This window comes from Erythrolamprus reginae, chromosome 1 (genome assembly GCF_031021105.1).
Source record: "Erythrolamprus reginae isolate rEryReg1 chromosome 1, rEryReg1.hap1, whole genome shotgun sequence".
NCBI lineage: Eukaryota > Metazoa > Chordata > Lepidosauria > Squamata > Dipsadidae > Erythrolamprus > Erythrolamprus reginae.
Window position 1 is genome coordinate 337,720,926 of NC_091950.1, and position 6,389 is coordinate 337,727,314.

General features: G+C 33.0%; 1 protein-coding gene across 1 annotated transcript in view; it reads left to right on the top strand.

Moving 5' to 3' along the window:
* MTR (5-methyltetrahydrofolate-homocysteine methyltransferase) overlaps window positions 1-5,756 on the top strand; it is a 97,962-nt gene extending 92,206 nt beyond the window's left edge. Inside the window, exon 34 of the mRNA XM_070734011.1 lies at window positions 4,475-5,756. The gene's annotated coding sequence lies outside the window, so the exon portion shown is untranslated. The remainder of the gene's footprint in view (window positions 1-4,474) is intronic.
* Window positions 5,757-6,389: the final 633 nt, after the last annotated feature.

The window sequence follows — 6,389 nt, forward strand, 5'->3', positions numbered from 1 at the left end:
GATTGCAGGGATCCACTCTTGAGGGATTTCATGATCCCCCATTTTCACATATTAGCAGTACATTTCTGAATACATTATGCCATTAAATTGGATTTGCCAGTGACTTGTTCAAATTTCTGTGATGGTCTTTCAAGAAAAACGAAATGAGAATTGCACATGAGCTTCATTAGAAACACACACACACTCTCTCTCATGCAATTTGAAAAGCTGTAGATAGAGTGGTATATTTTTAAAAACTCAATTTAAATTCTTTCTGTGTCATGAAACTCACTGAATATCATCAAAAGAATTGCCATCTCTCAGCCTAACCTAGCTGAGAGACTAATCCCATGTACATTATTCATGAAAAAGAGTGAAATGCATGGGATAAAATATGTTTTAGCACAACCAAAATCAGGATTAAAAATATGCTACCCTTACCAATGCTACTTTACAGTAATTGGTTCTTCTAACCCAAATTGAAGTTAGCTTGATTTGATGAATTTCTATCTTGCAAGAAGGATTTCCATAATTGTAGAATGTTCAGAAGGTTTAATAAAATTAGAAAGAAGGAATTCCCAGGGAGTTGACATGGTGGAAACTGTTCCTGGTTATCAAAGCATGAAAGGTAACACAACTGTTCTTTTAAAATCTCTAAATGCTGCTGTGTGGAGAAGGGAAGAAAGAAAGAAAAACTCTTTATTGATTTCAATCACCATTGAAAGTTAGCAATTTGCTACAGAATTCCAGTGAAGCAATCCTGGGCAGTTCTGGAGCATAGCAAAATTGGTGCTGGGAGGGTCATGGGGAGACTTATGGAGTTCCTAATTCAGTCTTTATTCAGTCAAGCAATTAGCAATAGCACCCACAAATGCCAGCCACACCTCATCAAACACGGATGTATTCATTTCTAAAAATAAAATAATAAAAAGTATCTAAATTCCATCTAGTTTTCTTCTAAAATACCTTCACATTATTTTTGTGGTTTAATTGTGTAAGACTTAAATGTATATTTTAAAATTATTATATAGCATAAAATAGCACCTGGTGTTATTTTCTCTGTTAATGGCTTAGTATATCCTTCTGAGGTCTGAATGAAAGATTAAGAACAAATAATATCACTAAACCTTAGCACTGTTATTGATCTGCCTTGTAGCCTGATGGATGAAAGTACGTGATTCACAGACTTAGCTCATGACAAGTATTAAATACATATGGAGTTGGGTTCTTAGAACACTCTTGGAACAGCAGAACTACTTTCAGTAGAAAATGAGTGAATTCTAAAGGAAAACTAACCAGCGTTTAAAATTTTACAATTTATGTTTTGCATTTTTTGCATACTTTGTTAATGCATGTATCATTCGCTAGGGAAAACCCATGCCTAGTGCTACTAAGCTATGCATTATTGCACCCATTAGTAATCTGGACCTTTTTTATTTTGCTAGAGCTATGTATTACATAAACAAGTCCATAGTTGCTGCATCTCCTCTTTCTAAAATGGCTTGAATTAAGTGAGTTCTAGGAAAAAATATGGATGAATGGATATGATTTTTTTAATCTCCTTCCCTGAAATCGAAATTAAAAGTGAGGGAAAGGCAGTGATAATAATGTTAACTTGTATATCGTTTCTAATAATAGGAAGAAATCTTCTACTTTGTAGAAGGGAATGTTGTGTTATATTAAAATGTTTTCTTTCAAATTAATAAATAGACCTGTGTTCAAACACCAGTGTTCTATAATCTCTTGTACTTTACAATTCCTGGAAACTATACTTAGCAGGACTAGTTGGGCGATGGGAGTTGTAGTTTTAACATGCTTCTTAGCACAGATTTAGAAAATGCATTGCAGGAGATGCTCTTATTTAAGTTTCTTTTACATATAAATGTCATTGATTGTCCATATGGTAGATTTATCCTTCAATTTATTTCTATATTAATCCCTGGAATGAGTTTTAGAAAATGTAATTTTAAAAATGTACCTTGTCTCACTAATTCTGAAACACACACAAGTATTTCAATATGCTATTTTTGTCTGTGAAGTCAGCACATTAAAATTCTAACTCCAGGCTAACTTGCATCTTACGTTCTCCGTTGCCTTGAAAAAGCCATTTGGCTTTGCAAACCCTTTTTGCCAAGCTGTTTCTCAACTAGACTAATCAAATTTTGTCCATTGGTATTTAGTTCAGACCCCACTATTCTCCATCAGTGCTTCTCTTCTCCCTTAATAACTAGCAAATCTATACTGTAGTCTAGCTATGATTTATATACACTAAAAGTGTCAACGGGACAGTGATTTAAAATGAGAATGTCTTGAAATGTTTTAATGTTATGTAGTATGGTAGTGGTGCAATTATTTGAAGACTTCTGACATTCTACTTAGCAATTTCTATCTGCCAAGTAATCACAGCATATTTTTATGTGCAGTTAAGTTGTCATACATTTCCTTCCATTAAAGGCTTCTCTGTTCATTGCTTTGCTCTAGTGTACTGTGCTGGACATTTTAAATTGTTCCTCACCACCAGAACGTGGGGATCAGTGGACAATTTTAACTCAAATTTCTCTCCTGCAACCCACAAACTCATTCCCATTGTTTTTCTGAAGGATCTCCCATTTTTCCAAACTAGAGATCCCAAATACCTCAGAAGGGAAGAGAAAGCAAATGATATCACCTGCCTTTTATCCAGAGGAATATTTCATTCTATTATTTCTAACTGGATGTTACATTGCTATGCTATGTTACATATTTATATTAAGGTCACTAGACAGCCTTACATTTTAATAATCTCTAGAGGCTGAAACCATAGAGAAAATTAGATGTCAACAAACATTAATAAGTATATAATTAGCTCCAATTAACACATCTACAGAGTGTAACATACATTTCATGCACAATTAGTATCTGTGAATGTGAAACTAAAATGCGTTTCTACTTTTCATACTATTTTGGCTCTTAGCCTTGTTTAAAAGCTTGTATCCAAGTTATCTGTGTATGAAAGTAGTACAAAAATGCTGGTGTGGAGCGCTGATAACTATGGAATGATATTGTATGGAAATCAATGGCTTCAGAAAGTCTATTAACTGCATTCTGGATTTTAATGGAAATTGAAAAGGTGACATCGATGAATTTATAAGTTGTAATACATGCTTATACTATGTGCATAAATCAAGATGTGTTTCAATAAAGCTGAATTGTTTCACATTATACATCCATTGATTAGCCCAATGAGATATCCATTAGATAATATAAGTGCAGCCAAATGAGTAGAATGTGGCAGAGATCAAGTCTTGGTTACCAAAGTAACTGACCAGTACCGGATGCTGAATCCAGTGACATCTGCACACATAAGGCACTTAAATGCAGAGCAGAAGCTACAAGAAAAGGTGCAAAAAAGGGCAACAAGAAAGATCAAGGAAATGGAGCACCTCCCTTATGAAACCAGGTTACAATATCTTGGTCTCTTCAGCCTTGAAAGATGGTGTTTAAGGGGTCACTTGACTGAAGTGGATAAAATCATGCATGGGATAGAAAAGGTAGATAGAGAAAAAATATTTATCACACAACACTAGGACGAGGGTGCGCTCCCTAAAGCTCATTGGTAAGAAAGTGAGGACAAATAAAGGGAAATATTTCTTCACCCAGAGGGTTATTGGTTTATGGAATTCACTTCCAGAAGAGGTCATGACAGCTGTCAGCCTGTATAGCTTCAAGGCAAGATTAGACAGATTCATGGATGCCAAGTGTATCAGTGGTTATTGAAACGGATGTCCAAGTGCCGTCTCTATGTTGGTTGAGGCAGGCAGGATTCCCTTGGGTACCATTTGTTGGGGGTCAAGGGAAAGGGAGGGTTTTGCCTTCTCTGCTCAAAATCTGCATGGACAATTGGTGGGCCACTCTTTGACACAATCCTGGACTCGATAGGCTCTGGCCTGATTCAGCATGGCTCTTCTTATGTTCTTAAGAAAGTTATCCAAGCCAAAGTGTGCCCATTAAAGGTCATGTTGTAATCTTAAGTTCTGATTTGGAAAGACTGCCAGGAAAACCAATAGACAATTTTAAAAAATCAGTTATCAAATTAAATCCACAATGTTCATCACTATAAACACAATAATCAGTGGAAGTGGAAGATGACTGCTAAGGCCAGGGGAATTCAAATGAAAATATAATTACCTTTCAATAGGCCTCCCTAGTTGCTGTAAGGTTAGTGACAAAATTAAGTAGATCTTTCTAAGGATATTTCAAAGCTGCAATAATGCCTCTCTTTTTTTTACAAGTCCATTCTATTTTCATGTAAGAGCAAGAAAACATTTAAAACAATTTCAAATATGTTCTACATGTCTGGGAGGATAAAAAACCATTCAGGCTTTTAAAAATCTAAAGTAGCACTATAATTTGGCCTAGAAATACAAGTTAAAAGTAAATGACTATGAGAAGCAGTATGTCCTTTTGCTGTTTTTGAAATACCAAATAATTTTCTATTTTTATTTTTTTTTAAAAGGAGATGCACTCTGTCTGGTTCCTACATACAATAGTAATGGATTTGTCCAAAGAGATCAAGATCAAGCAGCACAAAGTAACAGTATGATATCCATGTCAACAGTATATTCCAGCATGCCATAATTAAGGTTATGATGAAACATGAAAATTTTAAAAAAACTATTGTGCTGATATAAAAAGTGCTGTTTTTTCATTCAACAAATTTAGATATCTTATTTCCTTTTCTTGATTTTTTTTTTTTAAAATATGGGTGCTATATTTCTTGTGCTGCGCTTAAAATCAGGAATAATATTGACTTGACCAAGAAGTGGTTTTATTAATCAGGATGATTTCCACTGAATTGCAAAAAAAAATTATATCCAGGCTGATTATCTGAAATATCTTAATTTCATTTGCATTGAGATAACTAATATCACACAGAAGAAGTGGGAAAATCTGATTTGGTTGACATGATAATTAGTGAGGTTATATAATCTCTATCAATCAGTTTCTTTTTTAAGTGTGAGACATAATCCTTACTGATATTTTTACAAGTTATTGCATAATCCCAGACAAGATTTCAGAAATAATTATAGTGTATTTTCTGCCCTGAGTAAAAAAACAAATTATGTAAAAGAGTTAATAATAATTAATGCCTTGTAGTCTTGCAGTTCTTAGTAAGATATATGCACCTAAGAACTTCTGATTGGGTAGAATTTACATAATTGTACCTATTAGGCATGTACAATAATATCTGTATAAAATAAATCTCAAAGAAATAATAGTCTACCCATAAGCAAACATTCCCAAGATCAAAAATGCTTGCTTAGTATTCTATTAATATTGCTGGCTGAAGGCCTAAACATACTGTCTGATAATATATAGGTAACCATATTGATTGCATCTAGCTTGTTTAGGATTGCATTATTAGTTGTTTAAACCCTGGGCTTGAATTTAAATTTATATTCTGGTATATAATATAATGCAGAAATATATAAAAATAAATGCATACTTATATGTTTATGGTTGTAAATATTTCAAAGAAAGTTAGGAAAAAATGGTCATGAATATTAAAATGCAATTTTGTCAAATGTCAGCATTCTTTAAGTTAAAAGGTCTATTTGGATATTTACATAGATCATTACAATCTCCTGTTTACTAGCTACTGCCTTTTTCAAAGTTAGGCTTATATTTTTAAATGATGTTTCACTGTCATTTTAATAACTGGAGAAATTGTTCAATTGAGAAAAGAGGGCATTGACGCTATGTAATTATGTTGTCAATATAAAATTCCTGCCATCTTACTATTTTGTTTATGTTTGTTGTTTTTCCTCCAAGTTGTGAACTATCTTCACATCATTGGTATGATCACTATTCTTGTGAATTTTTGACCTTGATACACAAAGTCTGTTACTAAGTTATTATCTTCTCTAGTTGCTACATTGGTTTTGCCTGTTGACATATTTTAAGTTTTAAAAAAAAAATACTGAGAGACAGACTGGTCTTTGTAATTTTTCAAAATATTTCTTAAGTCTTTCATGTTTTAGTTCTCCAAAAAGATTATCTTCACTATTCAGAGATTGGTGGGTTTTATTTTAGTTTAATTCCAATTGTATTTTAGTTCACAACATCTTATGAAATATTCTGCATATAATTTAAGAACTTGATGGTATATAATAATAATAATAATAATAATAATAATAATAATAATAATAATACACTCCTTTCCTAATTTTGAACCATTTAACATCTCCATAGTCCATTCCACTGGTTCTTTCAAAATCAATGAACTCTTCAAAAGTAGATGAAGGTGGTAGCCTGGAGTTCAGTCATTTGCCCCATCATGTTGGATACTGGATTAGAACTGAATGCATTAATACATATTAATGACACATTCTGATGTTAGCATTATAAAATGTTTTACTTAAAGAAACATT